Raw genomic sequence first — 20,483 nt, forward strand, 5'->3', positions numbered from 1 at the left:
ATCTAGGACTTCCATAGCTAGAGAGTAGACATCAATGCCTGGCTTTGAAGCTGACTCTCCTGTTAGGGGCTAATGCAGCTGGTGACTTTAAGCTGAAGCCAATGCTCATTCACCATTCCTGAAAATCCTAGGGTCCTTAAGAATCATGCCAAATCTACTCTGCCTGTGCTCTATAAATGGAACAACAAAGCCTGAATGAAAGCACATCTGTTTAAAACATGGTTTCCTGAATATTTTAGGCCCACTGTTTACTGCTTAGGAAAAAAAAATCCTTTCAAAACATCACTGCTCACTGACAATGCACCTGGTCACCCAAGAGCTCTGATGGAGATGTACAACGAGCCTTATGTTGTTTTCATGCCTGCTAACACATCATCCATTCTGCAGCCCACAGATCAAGAAGTCATTTCTACTTTCAAGCCTTATTACTTAATAAATACATTTCATAAGGCTATAGCTGCCATAGCTAATGATTCCTCTGATGGATCTGGCAAAATAAATTGAAAACCTTCTGGAAAGGATTCACCATTCTAGATGCCATTAAGAACATTTGTGATTCATTGGACGAGTTCAAAAATATCAACATTAACAGGAACTTGGAAGAAGTTGAAACCAATGCACGTGGATGACTTTGAAGGGTTCAACACTTCAGTGGAGGAAGTAACTGCAGATGTGGTGGGAAAAGCAAGAGAACTAGAATTAGACGTGGAGCCTGAAGATGTGACTGAATTGATACAGTCTTATGATAAAACTAACAGATGAGGAGGCACTTTTTATGGATGAACAAACAAAGTGGTTTCTTGAAATGGAATCTACTTCTGGTGAAGCTGCTGTGAATATTGCTGAAATGACAATACAGGATGAAGAATATTATATAAACTTAGTTGATAAAGTGGAAGCAGGGTTTGAAATGATTGACTCCAATTTTAAAAGACGTTCTATTGTGGGTAAAATGCTACCAAATAGCATTACATGTTACAGAGAGATCCTTCGTGAAAGGGAGAGTCAACTGATGCTACAAATCTCATTGCTGTCTTGTTTTAAGAAGTAGCCACAGCCACTTCCGCCACCTTCAGCAACCACCGCCCTGACCAGTCAGCAGCCAGCAAAAAGATTATGACTCCCTGAAGATTCAGATGACAGCACTCTTTAGCACTAAGGTATTTTTTAATTAAGGTAGATACATTGGTTTTTTTAGACATAACGCTATTGCACACGATAGACGACAGTACAGTGTAAACATAACTTTTACATGCACTGGAAAACCAAAACTTTGTGTGACTGGCTTTATTTTGACATTCCCTTTATGACATATACCTATAAACATCTCATTTGAACCTCATAACAACCACAAAAGTTAAGTACATATTATTATTAAACCATTTGATAGATAAGAAAAGTGAGGTTATAAGAGGTAAATGTTATTTTTCTTAATGTCACTTAGCTGATAAATATCAGAAGAAGAACACAAATGCAGGTATTCAGACTCAAAATTTCAGTATGCACTAGTCTCTGATAGGATTTGCAAATATAAAGATGAATGAAATATGTCCTGTCCTTCCGGAGCTCACAATCTGTTGGCTTATAATTATGCTTAGTGTTCTGTGGGTGGGGGAAATGGTGGAAGCTTTTAATTCAGTTTGACCTAGTCTGAAAGAATTACTGAAAACTGTCATCCTGAACTGAGCCTTTAAGACTGAATAGGAGTTTGCCAGATAAAGTCTATTGGAATGGGATAGGGATATTCTTTCCTAAATGATGAAACAACATGAGGCAGGAAGGAGAGTAGACTCAATTTCAGAAAGACAGAAGAGGAATGAAATAGCAAGTGTCAGTAGATGAGCTGGAGAGTTAAGGTTAATGAGGAATTTGAATGAAAGGGGTTTTATCTGGTATGTTATAAGTAACCATTAAAGGGCTTTAAGAAAGTAAGGATGACATTGCATTTTTTCAGATTTCTGATAAGTGTGAATATATTTGAGGAAATGAGCCTAGGGGCAGGAGGTCCAGTTAGTTGTCTATAAAAATTACCCAGTAAGAGTTGTTAAAGGCCTGGACTAGGATAACAGGAGTAGGATTGGACAGGAAAAGATATTTGAACAAGATTAAGTGGGTAGGAGTTTACAAATGATTGGATTTGGGAATGAGTGATTCTAGGTTGATAGAGTGAATGGAAGATAATGGGATCCCCAACTGAATAAAGGAGCACATGAAAAGCCAGTTTTAGAAAAGAGAAAGTGTTTAATTTGGGACAGAATTAGTGATGTTAAACATGTTCTTATGAATTTAGACCTTCAGAACAGCAGGTGAAAAACTTGGTACTACATAAATTTGGAAGTCACCTAAGTATTTGTGAACATTAAAAATGAAAGTAGGGCTTCCCTGGTGGCGCAGTGGTTGAGAGTCCGCCTGCCAATGCAGGGGACGTGGGTTTGTGCCCCGGTCCCGGAAGATCCCACATGTCGCGGAGCCCATAAGCCATGGCCGCTGAGCCTGTGCGTGCGGAGCCTGTGCTCCGCAACGGGAGAGGCCACAACAGTGAGAGGCCAACGTACCGCAAAAAAAAAAAAAAAAATGAGAGTAAATTATATCTTTCAACAATTGCATGTCACGTGAGAAGGGCAATGAGCAGAAAAAAATAAATCTGAAGAACACTAAGAATTAAGTACCAGAGCAAAAAAAAAAATAGGAAAATATGAGGAATAAATGGCACGGTATCAGTAGAGTTTCAAGAAGAAAGGGATGGTCAACAACTTCAAATATAGAAAGTTTCAGTAACTGAAGGTAATATTTGGATTTGGCAAAGGTTAGAACATTTTTGGTAAAAAATCATCTTCAGAGGTTTGTGCTTCCTTTGAATCCTCTGGGGAAATTCTTCTTTTCCCTAGTACTACAGAATTGTGATTGTTTTTCTTGCTTTATTAATTCTGCAATGAGGTGCAGAGAATGATATCAGTAAGATAAGGATTCCCTGGCCCCCTCACTGTCCACTTCCGTCTTGGCAGTTTCCACTCTCAGTGTGAATCCCTGAATGGAAATATAATGCTCAATAAACAACTTCTGACTGTGGAATTCTTAAACCAAGCTAGTAAGTCAGATGCAGTCTGTAATTCAGTTCTGTATGAATGGAGGACTACGTATCCCAAAACACTGCTGCATGTAATCCACACACTCTTAACTTTTTGCTTGTCGACAATGTTCTCTCTGTGTAGACTTTTCCTCCTAGGAGGTGCTGCCATTATATTAACACCTATTTCTGTTCCTGGTGGTTAGTGCAGTGAATATACATTTTTTTTTTTGCCTGGCACCTAAAGCCCCTCTTTAAAATGGAAAATTCGTCACGTTTTGAATCCTGGTGAGAGGAAGAGTTCAGAACTTCTACTGAAGTTGACAGTTTCAGCTACTTGCTCTCCCAGTGTTCAGATGTCTTGCCCGATTTCTCTCAGATCCATTTCCTTCCTTTCTCTGCTCAGCTAGCTCTGTATCACAAGAAACTACAACAAACTTCTGGAGAGGTTAGGCCAATGGAAGGCATTGATGGATGTTTGGAACTTGGAAGGCATGCAGAAGCTGGGCAGGGTAATTGTGTCTCTATTATTCTGTCTCAGGCAGCATATCTGTCACATCTCATCCATAGCTCAGTCTCCTGGGACAATTTATCCCTCAGGGTCTCAACTTTCTCCAGGCATTCCTTAATTTATTTTTAGTTCCAATCAAATCTCCCTCTCTTCTGAGCTCTGGTAACACCCATTTTTCCTCTAGCCCCAGGAGTGTTACTAGCTTCCTTTTGTTTCTTAATTTCTGGATGGGCTCACTGTCTTCCGTTTGGCTACTCAGCTCTTCCAACCCTGCATTACAGATCCAATATATTTGTAAGACTAAATGGTTTCTTGGTCTTATAACTAGACTAGACCCTGACTACCTCACTCAGCCTCCTTTGTAGCTGGGGCGCAGGTCTGTGTCTCAGAACCCATCAATCATATGCATTTACTCTGGACTTTGGAAAGGTTGCTGTTGCCATGATAAAGAGACAATGAGACAGAGAACACTCTCTGGCTGTTATACGAGTTTCAATGTTGGCTGCAGTGTTAGTGATGCTAGTGATGGGGTCCATTGCCCCATTCCATTATTTTCAGGGGTACAAGCTTTAATGTCCCATGGCTTGGAGCACTGTTACCTCCTCACCGAGTTTCTCAGCCTTCTAGGAAATTCTATACACTATGCTTCTAATAAATTCTTTGCCTAAGACAAAAGAATTAGTTTCTCTTGCTTGCCACTAAGAACACTGATACATATTGAATCCTAGGAGTTACAGTCTTAAAACCAATATAGAATAAGAAAATGTAGGCAATTCCCTGGTGGTCCAGTGGTTAGTACTCTGCAATTTCACTGCAAGGGGCACGGGTTCGCTGGGGAACTAAGATCCCGCAAGCCGCATGGCGTGTCTAAAAAAAAAAATGTGAGAGAAATAGTTTTAAGAAATGAGCCTGATTCTGGCCAGCTCTGACAGTTCCAGTGCAATTCTACCTGACAACATCCTTGAGTTCCAGATTTAGAGACAGCAATTTGGGATGTTCTGGGTCAGAAGGCAGAGCAGGTATAGTACAGAGGTATCTGTAAATCTCTCCAGACACCAACTTAGTTCCTCTCTTTAGTTTGTAGCATTGTTGCCCAGATTTGTGTATCTACATTCAGGGCTATTTCAGTGGAAATTTAGGAGATGACTTGGCATTGCTCAGTAGCCAAAATGTCACCACAGTGCCCAGTCCCTGTAAGTCATGCTGCAATTGACTGTTTATTTGGCTGTCTCTCTAATGGGACAATGAACTCCTTAGCAACAAACACTGTGTCACTTTGCTCCACATTCTAAGACCGAGCACATTCTAAGACCTAGCAGAGAACAGGAAAGATATTCAGCAAATATTTACTGAACAAATGAATGGATTCTGGAAAACCAGACTGAGAAACTAAAATTTTGTTCTGTTTTATTTCTGAAAATAGTCACTGAATTTAGAACATTGTCTTTGGAAAGAGTACACAATGCTTTTTAGTTCAGCTATTCTCAGACTCCTCCAAGCTTCCTCCCTCATATTTCTTTACAATATCCCTCTTGTGATTGTTCAATAAAATGTCATCTCCACAAAAACCTCCTTGTAAAGTATCAGTTATTTCTTCCTTTGTGGTACAATATCACTTTGTACTTATGCTAATTATAAGAATTGTTGTATCACACTGTGTAATTCGTCTAATTGTCTGTATCCTCTATTAGACTTGGAATATTTCAATGACCAGAACCATGGTGCAGAACCTGCATCAATCCTTTGCACAATCTCAGGCATATTTTAGGACCAAGGTTCTTCATAGATTACTTGGAGGGATTCAATGAGACTGACTTTCTTCTTAATGCATGCAAAATTTCATGCAGACACAGGCTCTTTTTTGAAGAAAAGGTCCATTTAGTGTTTTTAAATGTTTGTTGTATTTAATTTAATCAATCTACATATCAAATATGTTTTTGTTTTCTTATATTTTAATTTTTTCAATACAAACTGCAATACAACATTAAATCTGATACAGTGTTGTTTTCATGGGCATTCTTTCCATAGTAAAATGTAAAATGTTGGGATAAAGGAAGAGAAAGAAAAACAAGGAGAAAATAATCTGTTCTCTAGATCACTGTTCTATAGATTATTATTTTTATTATAATGTTCTACCCCATCTCCTTTCTCTCCACTAGGCAAGGGATTTCTCCACACTGCTAAGATGTTACCTATTATGAAATGAGATGGAAAGAAAAGCACTGAAGTAATAGTTCTGATGACTCCATTGAGGCATTAAAGTCATTTCAACTAAATACTCAATTTAAAAATATATTGCTGATTTTTCTCACCAGAGTTTTTCAGTCCACAGTTCTTTATTTGAACTTCTTGAGGTCAGATGGGTTTTCAAATGCTGTATTTTTTCTAAATACTAAAAAGGTAATAAAATGCATTTACTGCCTATTAAGCAGCACCCTAGCAGAATCTGGGACAGCATCCCAAGATCCAACACACTAAAAATGCTATAGAAAACTGTATGGGTATTCAGACTGAGAAAGATAAGTAAAGACTATAAATAAACCAATGTCATTCTTTGAAGTCAAAATTTGAAGCCAAATTAGGTCAGGTTTTGCAGACAAAAAAAAATTAGTTTTCAGAGTTATTTTGGATCTTGGAAATCAAGGCTTGTATTCAACTTGCACTACTGGGCTCCTTATTATGAATTTTTCAACTGAATTATTTTTCTTAAACTATATCAACTTCAAACTCATAATGGAGCTTACGGAATGCTATCACTGCCAAAAGAAGAGTAGATGAAAAATAATGAGTTATAGGGAGTGTGGAGAGAAGAAACCTCAGCATCTTAAAATGTTAACTACTACAAAAATAATTCAGAGTTTTAGAATTTATGTATGTCACATACATAAATACACAAACATGCACACACACACCGGATAAGCAACAGCAAACATAGAGCACTAAATGGCATACAGGCATGGTCAAGGTTACTTTGGATGCTGTAAGTTAGAGGTTGAATGAGAAAGTATGGGGGAAAAAAATGGGATATGCAACAAGGAGACTGTCATGGTCCCTATAAACTTACCATAAGGATATCAGACTCACCAAGCAGTTTAAAAAAAAGAAAGGGCCAAAACCTTCTGAACATTCACAAGTGTTCAGAACAGAGGTATTCACAAAACTTCTGCTCATTGTGGACTTAGTGGTTAAACAGTCTTTAGCAGAAAGTTAAGGTGCAGTTTCTGGGTCAGTCATTCTAGTTAAAGTATCTCTTTTCCCTTGATTTTCACAGAAGGACCCTCTCTGAATGAGTTTTTAAAAACTCAATAGTTTTTAAAAACTATTGGGAAAAATTTCACTGAGAAAGTAAGAGATAAGCAATATAAGCATCCTATTAAAAAGTAATTTCAGATGACTAGAAGCAAAATATACAAAGACAAGGATGTGAAAAACGAAAGAGCGTTCTTTCATGCCTACCATGAACATTTTACGTTAAATGCTTTTCTAAAAAAAATTTAATTGTACTGTCAACAATAAGGACCTTCTCAAGAGCATATTAACCAAAACATAGGGACCTAGTTCACTCATTAAAATGTTTCATTACTCAGACAATGTGTGTTACCTATTGATTATTATCAGTTACAGTTCCTAACACAAATAAAACTTAGTCACATTTAAAAATCAGATTTAGCAAAGTCATTTTTGGTAATAATGTCCTTATAAAAGTATTTCAAAAATCATACATTTTATACATATATATATCCCTTCAATGGTATTATTTGCCTGAACTCAAATTATCAGGTGGATGTAACCAAACTAGCATGGGACACAACCAAATTCTACTTGCTCCTTACGGAGAGGTGAATCAAACCGCGGGGATCTGGGATGCTGGAGACCATATTCTCCACTGATACAATTTTCCCCCAAATATCCATTCTTTTCCTCGGAATATCCCGCCATATTCTTTCATCATGAGTTATTAAAAGAAACCCCTCTGAGGAAACAGCAGTACCTATCAGATCACTGATGTGATGGCTTGAGCAGAGTGACAGATGGCACATGTGCTTTACACATTCTCAGAGTGACGTAATTATAATCGATGATTGTCCTATCTTCCACATTTCCCCTAGGGAATACTTCTTTCCTTGTTTGATTTCTTTTCTTGTTTGCTCAGCCTCTCTCTGGAATTTTTACTTTTTCAATTCCCTGCCTTCATATTGTTCCTTAATTCCATACCCCTTGTTCTTCTGCCTCCTTAGAAGTCCAGTCTAAAGCAAGCATATTAGAATGGGAAATTTAAATACAATGGCATTAGAAGATAAATAAATAAATGAACATAGCCTTTTTAAATGACAGGATTCTTGACTGAGAAACATTCTAAGATAAAATGCAGCTTACTAATTACCATAATTATGTTGTTTATATACATTAATACATGTATACAATGCTTGAAAGACTTTACGTGACTAGCGTTCACCGTAAGCAAATATTAGTCAACACTTATTTTAAAAAGAGCTATATTAAAATTTTAAATGAAAATTAATACAAAACAGAAATAGAGAGAGACTCAGAAAAGGAAGAGAAAGAATGTGGATGGCATTTATAGAGAAAACAGTATCACTGAAATGGTTACTACATTGTATCATTTTGAAATCATAGTAGAAGATGCCGCTGATGACTCCACCCCCACAAGTCTGGGAAACAGAAATATTACAGATGTTTTACAAGTAAATTGATGAAACACTGAAGCTTCTGAAAATTTCTGGATAGGAATGGTTTGTGGAAGCGGTTGCTCTCACCCTTTCCCCACCACTCTCAACACACACATCCACACATATATATACAACATGAAGTGTCATCACACCATATTACAGCATATCAAGAAGCCACTCTATGTTTGTTAGCTTAAACAAATGTATCATTGAACTCATCATTTTTATTATAAAATAATTCATCTCCCTTCATAGTTTCCACAGACGTCCATGAAATTTCTATGGCAAGAATTCAAGAATTTAATAGGCAACTCACTGATAAAAAAAAATGAAAAGAGAAGATAAACTTTTTTTGAGAAGCATAAAAAAGTACTAGTCTAAATTAATAGAGAAATTTCTAACTGCTATGATCAGATTCATCTATTTAAATATTACTTAAGAATTCATTTTTAAATTTCTATTATCAGGATTAGTTTCATTATGTAAACGCATAGTTCTTCTCCTAAGAAAAGGTTTAACGTTAGTGTATACAGTTCACAAAAGTGTTTGCTAATGATTCAGAATTTGCATGTAAATATGCATAGTGTTATAATGCTTGGGGAAAGGAAAAAGTGAAAATAAGAATACAGCTACCAGGGACTCCCCTGGTGGCGCAGTGGTTAAGAATCCGCCTGCCAGCGTAGGGGACACAGGTTCGAACCCTGGTCCGGGAAGTTCCCACATGCTGTGGAGCAACTAAGACCGTGCACCACAACTACTGAGCCTGTGCTCTAGAGCCCACAAGACACAACTACTGAGCCCACATGTCACAACTACTGAAGCCCACACACCTAGAGCCCATGCTCTGCAACAAAGAGAAGGCACCGCAATGAGAAGCCCGCACACCACAAAGGAGAGTAGCCCCCACTCACCACAACTAAAGAAAGCACAAGCGCAGCAATGAAAACCCAATGCAGCCAAAATTAATTAATCAATTAATTAGTTAATTAAAAATAATACAACTACACATATTCTACTTGATATAAATCTCTGTAGATTCAACATTGTCTTATCAACTGATAGATGATAATGCCTTTGAACATTTGACAAGGTTTATAGGCAACTGAGGGGGGCACACTGCAGAAAGTTAAAAATTGGTCTAATCCTAATTATTTTGATAGTTCAGTTGTAATCAATGCTATGTAGATTCCAGACAAGCACATGAAAATGAAGTGATGTGGAATATGTAGATAAATTGTCATGAAAAACCCATTAGGGGAAAAAAAAAAGATTACAGTCTCATCGAACACTGGCCCAAAAGGAGGGAATTTAAAAGAAGCTATAAACCTCCAAGTATTTAGACAAGTTATAAGTAAAAGTTTATGGTATGTTGGGTGAGTATCAAATAGGGATCACCACAGTAAGCAAGTTGTCCATTTAGCACAGAACTCTGAAGTCATGAAAAATGGATATTATATACTATCATTCCTGGTTGAAATTATTCCTGATAATCTGGAAAGTGAAATGAGTTTTTTCAATTAGAATTTGTTGAAGCACATTTGATTGTGGCAGATAAACTAGTATCTTTTCTTTTAATCTCTCAGCTGAACTCAAAATTCATCCACTTGAAAATTATCTTCCACTAAAAATCTATGCCTCTTCCTCCATCTTTCTATCCACCTCTAAGGTTCTCCACGTCAGATTTCAGCACTATCTTCAAACAAGTCACTGTAACCCCACACCACTCTCTTTTAATAAGCTCTGCTCTGTCTTATCTATCTATACCAAATATTTGAGGTTTTTCTGTAGGTTTATATTCTAGTAATTAGAGAAGAATATTAAAGATTGAGCATCTAAAAAAGTTATACAGTTGCTAAAAATAATGAAGTTCATAAATGAAGTTAGCTCATTATTTCCTTCCTTCTCCATCAGCATCTTAACTTACTTTGGAGCTACTCCTACGCAGCACGTTTCTCTGTCTTCACTCACAGACGTTCCATAGTTTTCCCTACATTCCTAGGTTCTCACCCACTTCTCATACTCTCTCTCTTTCAGAACCAGTACACACTGAGGTCTATTAATAATTGTCATAGATATAAAGTATAAAAGCCCTCAAATGAATTTCAGCATCACCTTTTTGCAAGAAGGACAAACATCTGAGGTCATTCCAGCAGAGATCTTAATTTACCTCATAAAGAAGGGCAGAACAACTGTCCTCTGGCATAATATTGTAAGCTAATCACTAGAAATTCTGTTTTCCTCAATTTCATCAGAAAGACCATTTAACAAACCTGAGCTTAGCTCACTTTTTTAAAATATGGAAAGGAACAAATATAAAGTTGGAAGCAACAAAACTGTAAGCATTTTTAACTTATAAACTTCAAATGAAAAAAAGAATGTAAAAGTATTTCAGATTCTGAACTGTTTCACATTCAAAAAGCAATATATATTTCTATAATTAATATTTTTATTGTTGAAATTTTTAGACTTAAAAAAATCAGATATTCCAGTATAGTTTGTCATTGTTTTTGCTTATAACTAGGTATTAATCACTATAAAGTCTTTAAAGTTTTCCATTTAGTGGTATCATTTTAGATTACTAAGTTAAAGTTGCTCTTTTACATGAAATCCTTAAGAGAGGAGATTATTAAAATATGGGTTAACTCATGTTCTGCATAAGTCTAAGAAGCAAGCAGAAAGAAGAGCAGGATAAAGTACACTTACAACATGAAAGAGCTGGAAATTATGAAGTAACTTGTAAGGGATTTTAAATCATACTATAAAAGGGACCCTTGAGTTAAGAAAAATATTCAAATTAGTTATCCTATTAGAGATACAGTACAGGAAAAAATTGCAGATAGGGCAAATACTTTATTCATAACATGCTAACTAAAATTTTAAAAGCTGAAGCAATATCTTATACATATGCCTCAAAGATAAATATTAATGAATAAAAGAAATTTCCATACTGGTGAATGGGAAAAAAATCTATAGTAGCAAATCAGCCTATGGTTTTTTTTGTTTGTTTGTTTCCTTTTCTTTTGTCTGCTATGTGATTTCAATAAAATTAAAACTCTTTGAGCATTTTTCCTACGCTCATATTTTATGACAATGTCTAAGTGAAGCGCAGCTGGCATGCTCCAAGTTCGCAGCCATCGCTGATCACACCAGTGGATCTAAACAATCTTTCCTCTTCTCACACATGAGTAGAATCTCACTCTTTAGTGGACCAATACAACAACTGATTAACACATTTCTAATGAAATTTATATACCATTTTTATGTATTTATCTCATATCCTATCCCTGTGTATTCCCTACTGCCAAGAACAGTAAGTTTAATTTAGTAACACTAAACTCAAGTAAATTAGTATGTCTAATTGACTCTAAGTTCTGATTTATAAAAAAGTCTCTTCACTAACTGAATGTGCTTGTGTGTAGAACTTTTTGGAATCTCATGCAAACTAAAGTCACAATGATATTTCCTATTACATATTCCTGAAAGGAAGCAACCTCAGTGATAAGAACAGAAGGGTCTATAAAGAATAATGCATAATGCTTGAGCAATGCAAATGAAAAAAAGTCAGTGTCACAATCCCTAAGTATTTATAAATTGTGTGTGGAAATTACATTACTATTAAGAAAACATTTTAAAATACACTGCCTGGTATCAAAGTATGTTTAATTTAAAGTGTTCATATTTTAGACTCAGAATGATGGATTCAAAAAGCATTTTATGAAGTACAATATTTTTTTATTTAAAAGAATAAGTAAAACATAAAAGTTTAAGATATATGTTTGTTACCACATTGCTGCTTTTTATAGGGGGTGAGTCGTGCTATTTGGATTAATCTATGGAATGAATTAAAATTTAAAATGTCATTTTCAACCAATATCTTATTTATCTTTACAATCCTTCTTGCCCAGTACATAGCATAGTGTGGTTTGTTTTTGTTTTTGCCATAATCGGTACCTCTAAATATTTTTAAATTAAAATCTGTTTAGTGAGTAAGAAAAGTTCATTTACTATAAACGATGAGATGGAGAAGTTTTAAAGATAGCCTCTGTAACTATGTGACTGGGAAATAGAATCATCTGAAAAAAATAAACAAAAAAGTTTCTGGTGGACTGATTATTGACTGAAAGGCAACTTTATGTACTCTGCTTTGTGACTTCAGGGTTGAGAAGTTGCAAACTATATTTCCCAAATTCTCTGAAAATAGGTATGTTGACTTTCTTGCCATGTTTTAAGATGCTCAACAAAACTGTTTATATTCCATCCCACTTAGAGAAAAAAACTTCCTTTTAGGGATGTCATAAATATTTCGCCTATTTTTGAACTTTTTATAAATGTTTTGTGGTTTGCTTCTTTAGCTCAACATTATGTTTGAATGATTCATCTATCTTGTTTTACACATAGCACTAGATTATTACTTTGCACATCTTTAAAAGATGTCATTATACAAATATATCACTATTTATTCAATGTAATATTGACAGTCATTTGGGTTGTCACCAGTATTAAAGTATTCCAAACGTTACGTCTATGAACACTTGTGTTCACTGTTTAGCAGACTCTTCTACAAAGTGATTGTACAAATTTGCACACCAATTCAGCAATGTATGAAAATTTGAAGAGCTCTATATCCTCTATAAGACTTTTTAAATGTTGGTCAAACTTGTAAGTATGTAGAGTTATCATATTATAGTTTTAATCTGCATTTCCAAAAATATTAATAAGATTGAGAACTCTTTAATCATCTATAAGAAGTAAGTTGCAAATTCAGTGGGACTAAATATATTAAACATGTTTAAAATTCTTGAGCTGCCCAGGAAGAGATAAAAGTACTAACTCACATATGAAAATTCAAGAATGCATACTGTAATTTGTACATATAGTAAAAGCACATACAATTACTTGGCTGCTAGAAGAAAACTAGAATAATAATCAATTTGAAATAAGTTAAGAAAGGTGAGAAAATGGAACACAGCACAGGTGGGAAAAATTCATAAAATTGTACATTGGCAAATTTAGATATTAAATACCAATTATTCTGCTAAATATAAAATTCTATATATTCTAATTAAAATGCAAACATGTTAATAAAACTTTATTAACAATTAATGAAACATAGTTTCCACAAGATATATAAAATGCATGGATTTAAAATTTGAGAATAAAAAGATAGAAAAACATATACCATGTATAAACTAACCAAATGAAAGCAGAAATAGCTATATTAGTATCAGTGAACAGTGTACTAATATAAAGTCCTAAAAATAAATTTTATTAATATAAAAATTTAATTCACCAAATATATGTAATATCCATAAATTTGTATGCAACTAATAGCAAAGCCTCAAAACATATAAAGTAACAAAATAGAACTTAAAAAAAAATGGCATAAATAATTCCACAATTACACAAGATATTTTTAACCCATGTTTCTCAATAATTGAAAGGATAACCAGACAAATAGTAGTAAACATATAAAAGATTTGAAAAGTACTATTAACAAACTTCATCTAACCAACATAATATAGAACACTACTGGTAACAACTACAGAACAAAATTTTTTGCAGAACAGAAATTCTTGCCAAACAAAATTCTCAAGTGAACATTAAATATTGATCAGATCTGAGCACATGCCTCACCAAAACCAAGTATCAATAAAAACTAAAGTACTGAAATCATCTTGAATATGTTCTCTGGCCAAGTGCAAAGTTAGATAACTTTTAATTCCTCATAAGTTTGGATATTAAGAAATGCACTTCTAAATAATCAACTGGGTCAAAGAAAACATGACAAGAAAGAATTAGGAAATAATTTAAATCACATTTTACCACTTTCCAATGTATGCAGGTGTGTGAAAAAAGATAGGGTTTTAGAGTAAAAAAATTAAAACAAGCATAATAAATATGTTTGGACCCTTAGGGAATTAAAAAAATAATATTATATTCAACAATACTATTACATAAATAAATTTTAAAAGTTATTTCATGGATATGATGATGTTTCAGTTAAATAGGAAAATATTCTTATTATTAGAGGAACATAGCTTTAATTTTTTTCAGAGTACTGTCATAAAATTTTAAATTATTTTCAAATAGTTCAGAAAATAATAGAACTACCTACTGATGAGAAAGAGAGGACAAATAAGACAAAAAGTTAACAATTTGTAAAAGGATACCTCTAGGGCTTCCCTGGTGGCGCAGTGGTTGAGAGTCCGCCTGCCGATGCAGGGGACACGGGTTCGTGCCCCGGTCTGGGAAGATCCCACATGCCGCGGAGCGGCTGGGCCCGTGAGCCATGGCCGCTGAGCCTGCGCGTCCGGAGCCTGTCCTCCGCAACGGGAGAGGCCACAACAGTGAGAGGCCCGCGTAACGCATAAAAAAAAAAAAAAAAAAAAAAAAGGATACCTCTACTTCTTATATTATTCTTTTAGTTTATCTCCATCTTCACAATTTTTCTTTTTTTTTAAAGATTTTCTTTTTAATGTGGACCATTTTTAAAGTCTTTATTGAAGTTGTTACAATATTGCTTCTGTTTTATGTTTTGGTTTTTTGACCTTGAAGCATGTGGGACCTTAGCTTCCCAACCAGGGATCAAACCTGCACCCCCTGCATTGGAAGGCAAAGTCTTAACCACTGGACTGCCAGGGAAGTCCCCACAATTTTTCAAGTAAAATTTTTGTGAAATTTTTGAGGGATGAAGCTCAGGCTGTGGTCAGAGGCAAATTTATAACCTTCAAAGACAACTAGTGATGAAGAATAAAATGTAAAAATCTCAAGAATCTAACCAAGAAGATAGAGAAAGAAAAGCAAATTATACATAAGACACAAGCAGAGATGAGTAACTTAGAAAACAAATATCCAAGAAAGGGTATAAACAAAGTCAAAATATGATTCTCTGAAAAGATTAATAAAACTGAAAAACCTCTGACAATATAAATAATATAAATGTAAAATGTAAATGTAAAACATAAAAAAACACTTTAGGAATAAAAAAGGTATAACTGTACATTCTACAAATATTAAAAACTAATTATTGGGCTTCCCTGGTGGCGCAGTGGTTGAGAGTCCACCTGCCGATGCAGGAGATACGGGTTCGTGCCCTGGTCTGGGAAGATCCCACATGCCGCGGAGCGGCTGGGCCCGTGAGCCATGGCCGCTGAGCCTGCGCGTCCGGAGCCTGTGCTCCAAGGCGGGAGAGGCCACAACAGTGAGAGGCCCGCGTACCGCAAAAAAAAAAAAAAAAAAACCCACTAATTATTGAGGATAATTACAGATATTAATTCTACAGATATTAAAAAGTAATACTGTTATGGATTGAACTGTGTCCCCCAAACTTCATATGCTGAAGTCCTCTTTGCAGGTATAGTCAAGTTAAGATGAGGTTATTAGGGAGAGACCTAATAGAGTATGACTGGTGTCCTAATATAAAGGGGAAGTTTGGGCATAGAGACAGACATTCACAGAGGGAAAATAATGTGAAGAAACAGAGAGAATGCCACTTACAAGGAAAAACTGAGCTACCAGAAGCTACTAGAGAGGCATGAAACAGATTTTTTTTCTTACAGCCTTCAGGAGAAGCCAATCATAATAATGCCTTGATTTCAGACTCCTAGCATCCAGAACTGAGACAATAAATTTCTAAGACACCAAGTTTGCAGTACTTTGTTATAGCATCCCTAGCAAACTAATACAGGTTGTATAAACATATTTTGCCAATAAATTTTAAATGTTGATAAAGTTGACAAATTCCAAGAAAGAAACAATAAAAATTAAAACAAAAATAAATATAAAATCAGAATAGTTTAATAATTTTAAGGAAGTGAAACCCCAAAATAAAATCTTCCCACAGAGACATTTCAAGGCTTAATCAGTAGATGGATTCAGTAATAAATCCCAGGAAATATTTCTGGAAAAAAATTATACAAATTTTTGGTTTTCAAATGTGATATGCTTTTTGCTCTCTAATATACTGATATTGTGAATTACATCATTTGTTTTTCAAATGTATATCAGGCTTGAATTACCAGGATATATCCCTCTTTGTCATGATATATTATCCTTTTATATATTGTGGGGTTTGATTTGCTAATATTGTGCAAAGGATTTTTTACATCTAAGTTTGTGAGGGACATTGTTCTATTAATCTTTCTTTGTAATGTCTTTGTTTGGTTTGGGTTTTGGCCTGATAAAAATGAATTGCAAAATGTTTTCTCTCTTCCTTTTCTTGGAAAAGTTAATGTAGAAACAGTAATATTTCTTTTTTGAATGTTAATTAGAATTTTCCAGTGAAGCCATTTGGTCCTGGAAATTTATTTCTTGAAAAACTTTATTTATTAATTTGGTTTCTTTAATAGACATAGAATAATTCACATTATTTAATCTTGAGTAAGGTTGGTTAGTTGGTGTCTTTTAAGGAATTTGTCCATTTCATCTAAATTGTTAAATTTATGAGCATAAAGTTGACTGTAGTATTTTCTTATCTTTTTAACGTCTGTAGGATCTATAATAATATTCTTTTTTCATTTCGCATTTAATCATTTGTGCCTTCTCTTTTTTTCATGGTTACTCTTTCTAGAATTTTATTAATTTTTAATATTTTCTAAGAACCAGCTTTTGGTTTTTTTTAAATATCTTTTATTTTCTGTCTTCAATTTCATTGATTTTTATTTTGTTATTTCTTCCCTTCAGCTTGCTTTAGGATTAATTTTTACATTCATTCTTCTCACTCTCCAAAATGGTGTCCCCATCTTCCTTTCATGTGCTACTGTAGGTAAGTCAAGACTCAAATAACATCTTCTCTTATAAGAACCTGTATTTTCTTATACATCAGGGTAGTTGCCTGCCTAAGACCTCAGTTTTCTGATGGGTTCTAAAATAATGACTTTGTAGATTATCTGGAGTGATGATGCTCTTTCCAGCTTTCTACATCCTGGGAAAAAGTTAGAAACTCTTTTAAAAAAGTATTGTTCTCACTCCTTTTCAAATTAGATAATTTCTATTCATCTATCTTCAGGTTCACTGACACTTTTCTTTGTTAGCTCTATTCTTGCGTTAAGTTCATCCAGGGAGTTCTGAAAATTTTAAATATTATTATATTTTTAAATTCTAAAATGTCCATTTGTTTCTTCTTTATAATTTCTACTTTTCAACTGAGATTTCCTATCCTTTAATTTATCACAAGCACATGCCATATTAAGCACAGTTAATTTATATTCTTTTATGATAATTCCACCATTTGGGATATCGCAGTTGATTTTCTTCTCCTTTGAGAACCATTTTCTTGGTTCTTCTTATGTTAATTAATTTGGAATTTATCCTGGACATTGTGAAAATTGTGTGGTGGAGAATCTTGATATAGTTATATTGTTCTGACAAGCTTTGATCTATTTTTTAGCAAGCAATTACCTTGATTAGGCTCCTATTGCAATCTCTATCTCACTTGAAACAGGTAGCAACTCAATTTTAAGTATAATTTTTTTTTTTTTTACCTTCTAGCCAGGATGCCTGCACGTGCTATTTTTAGACCAGGTAGACACTTAGGTAGTGATTGTACACAGAACACAGGGTTCTCCTTCTATACTCTCTCCTTTCCAGGACACTCTTCTCATTCTCCAGCACAGGCAATGCGCTTTTTATTACAAGTTCAGCTGTCTTTCTCTGTGCTGTGAACATGGCCCACCCTCAGGCCAAATCCACAAAAATGGACTAACCTATGTCAGGACTTTTCTTCAAGTCTCAACTTCCCTCCAAAATCTGCCTTTTTTTTGTTCACTCTGGAGCCCTCAGAGTGGTTGGTTTTTTGTATTAGTCCAGAGTTGCTTCATATCATTTTGGAACAATTAGAATGTTAGAGGTTTACTCTGCCAAATGGTAAGAGAACTCCACAAATTCTCTTTTTAATGCAATCTTCTATTTAGCCCATTAATGCATTCTAAAATTTGATGATAATCTCTTTCATTTCCAAATCTTTTGTTGCTTTTTCTTGTTATTCTTGTTGTTCTTGTTATTCTTTTATGATTGGGCTGATAATTTTTGATGGTTTCTTATTCCTTTTTATGTTTATGGTTTTTAAATCTATATTTTATTTCTTGAAGCAATTTTAAAACAATTATTTTATATTTTGTATTAAGTAATTCCAATATCAAGAGCTCTTAGAAATATACATATGCTATTTTGTTCACTCTTACTCATAGGGGCTTTATTTCTTGTACATTTGGTTAACTTTATTATGTGCTCATATTAGACTTTTTAAAGGGAGATTATTTGCATTTGTTTCTGTCGCATGTCTTCCAGTTTTATAAACTCAGGGCCACTTCAGTTTTTCAGCTTAGGATTCTCTGGACCTTGAAATTAGAGTAAATTTAATTTACAATCCATGTGAGGAAGTCCTATGGTTACAAATTCTCAGAGTATTTTATTTTTCCATTCTGAATCTGCCTAAAATAGACAAGTTATCTTGTCATTTTCCTTTGCTGGCAGGTTAGATTTTCTATCACCCTTTCATTGGCATTACAGCCATTTGAGAGTTCTTGCTTTATATGTGGGTCTCGATTCCAGCTCGTCACTTTGTAAGAGTCCCAGACATTGTATTAATTTCACCGAAGAGTTTATAAAAATCAAGTCTAGTTCTTAGCAAAAGTAAATGTCCCAAAGCAGCCACAGATTCTATGTGTCCTTACTATTTTGGTTGTTTCTCAACTTTTTAATCTCAGCTATCAATTTTATAGCCTATTTGCATTAATTTTTCTGCACCTAAATGTTTTATGATGAGAGTGTTTTTCAGAATATCTAGTCACCCACCATATTGATAGAAAAAGAAATTCTATACTTGGCTACCAGTGCTGGAGCCGCCACTGGAGCCGACTTGGCTTGCGAACTCCGCTGAGGAGCGGGAGGTTGGGCCGCAGTTACAGCCGCGTCGACTCCCGGTGCCTGGCCCTTCGGCGGCACGGCGTGCGGGGCGACGTGGAAGCGGCCCATGGAGTTCGAGGCGGCGCTGCTGAGCCCCGGCTCTCCGAAGCGGCGGCGCTGCGCCCCTGTGCCGGCCGCACTCCGGGCCTCGCCCCCGGACGCCGAGCTGCCGCCGCTGCTTCAGGCGCAGACTCCACCGCCGACTCTGCAGCAGCCCGCCCCTCCCGCCAGCGAGCGGCGCCTTCCAACCGCGGGGCAAATTTTTCAGAACATAAAACAATATAGTCGTTATCAGCGGTGGAGACGTTTAGAAGTTGTTCTTAATCAGAGTGACGCTTGTACTTCGCAAAGTCAGCCTCACTCAGCGCTCACAGCACCTAGTTCTCCAGGTTCCTCTTGGATGAAGAAGGACCAGCCCACCTTTACCCTCCGACAAGTTGGAATAATATGTGAGCGTCATCTTAAAAGACGATGAAGATAAAATTCGGGATGAGTATGAGCAAATCCTCAATACCAAACCAGCAGAACAATATGACTCTTTTGTGAAATTCACACATGATCAGATTACGCGACGATATGGGACAAGGCCAACAAGCTACGTGTCCTGAATCTTTCTTGCATATCTGGGTACCAGGTTTGACCTCAAGAGGTGGCTGCTGTACACTTTTTGCAACTAGTTTGATATCACATTTCAGCTCCAACTTTGCATCCTGAGAACACTTAAATGTTTCTGCAGGTCCATTTTATACAACTTTAAAGACCTTAAAACTTTCCAGTTGCCACAAGCATATCTTTCTTTTCTGCTCATCCAAAAAACAGCTGTGCCCTACTGTGATAGACTTTCCAAAAAATACCTGGAGCAGCAGTTTAGCAAAATATGCCCTCAGTGGCACTCAACAAATGGAGTTTCCCCAAGTACAGTTCTGTAAGAAGTGTGTGTGAGAGTGTATGTGTGTGTATGTGTATTTTGTTATTATTTGTATTGTGCACATTTTTTTGATTTTGGGGATTCTGGCTGTGAATTTGATGCACGACAATTATGGTTAAAAACATTTCCTTGGTCTACAGAAGATCATTAATGTTTTGTGACCATGTAAGTTGTAACAGTGTATTGTTTTATGTGTAGGTATTATTGTTAAATACACGGACTGTTTCCAGGCACAGAATATGAGTCATAAATTAGGAGGGACATTAGATGTGATTATGACGACATAGCAAACGTCTGTGGTCCTAAGTCTACAAATGCGTGGTGAGGAATTAGAACAAACCTGAGACAGGCCATTTGACACATGACTCTGCCTAGCTGTAT

The 20,483-nt window shown here is 35.5% G+C and overlaps 1 pseudogene; it reads left to right on the plus strand.

The window, feature by feature from the left end:
• Positions 1–805: 805 nt before the first annotated feature.
• Positions 806–19,782, plus strand: LOC136127928 (akirin-1 pseudogene; annotated as a pseudogene).
• The last annotated feature ends 701 nt before the right edge of the window (positions 19,783–20,483 follow it).

This window comes from Phocoena phocoena, chromosome 9 (assembly GCF_963924675.1).
Source record: "Phocoena phocoena chromosome 9, mPhoPho1.1, whole genome shotgun sequence".
NCBI classification, from domain to species: domain Eukaryota; kingdom Metazoa; phylum Chordata; class Mammalia; order Artiodactyla; family Phocoenidae; genus Phocoena; species Phocoena phocoena.